The sequence below is a fragment of the Trachypithecus francoisi genome, unplaced genomic scaffold (genome assembly GCF_009764315.1).
Source record: "Trachypithecus francoisi isolate TF-2019V2 unplaced genomic scaffold, Tfra_2.0 Lachesis_group11, whole genome shotgun sequence".
Lineage (NCBI taxonomy): Eukaryota > Metazoa > Chordata > Mammalia > Primates > Cercopithecidae > Trachypithecus > Trachypithecus francoisi.
In genome coordinates, this window is record NW_022681456.1 from 120,075,103 (window position 1) to 120,075,776 (window position 674).

At 41.1% G+C, this 674-nt stretch overlaps 1 non-coding gene across 1 annotated transcript; it reads right to left on the reverse strand.

The window, feature by feature from the left end:
- Window positions 1-310: 310 nt before the first annotated feature.
- LOC117091200 lies at window positions 311-372 on the reverse strand. Its single transcript, XR_004440309.1, has one exon. It is a non-coding gene; the product is annotated as a U7 small nuclear RNA (small nuclear RNA).
- Between the last annotated feature and the right edge of the window lie 302 nt (window positions 373-674).

Below are 674 nucleotides of genomic sequence, written 5' to 3' on the forward strand. Positions count from 1 at the left end.
AGAAAGGAGGGACCACTCAAAGTGAGGAGGGGGCTTCCAGGTCTTAGGTAGGTAACAAATAGTTACACTCTTTCACATCACCAACCAGGCCTGCCCTGCTCACCAAAAACTTCATATACTTGGTCATCATTTCCTACATTCTCACACAGAAGAGAGCACTCAAAAAAATAGTTTTGGGAATCATTTGCTAATGATTTAGTACTATTATAAGGGAAAAAAAGACTTTTCTTTTAAATGAGTGCTTAAAGACGATTGGAAGCTCTCCTGAAGTTTAGGGGTGAATGGTTTATTATTTTTTATATTTGGGGGCAAGGGCTTTCCAGTGAAGACTGGAAAACCAGCTAGACCAATTCTAAAAGAGCTGTAACACTGGGTGGATGCTGAAGAAGCACATAGTGTTAGTAAGGTGTGGGTCAGATATGGCTTTCGAGAATGTAGCAACTGAAAGCCCAGATGGGAAGCTCCGTAGGCAGCTGGATAAGCTAATATTTCTAAATAATATGTTCAGATATCCAGACTGAAAACAATTGCAACCTTCTCCATGAGCCAGCAGTGAGTTCTGAAGTTACAGAAGTGTGATGAATTGCGGTCAGTACGGGTTCTACCTTCAATTTGGAGTCAGTCAGTGACCTTAAAATACCTGCCCAGCTGAATTTTCTTAGAGCGCTTCATAT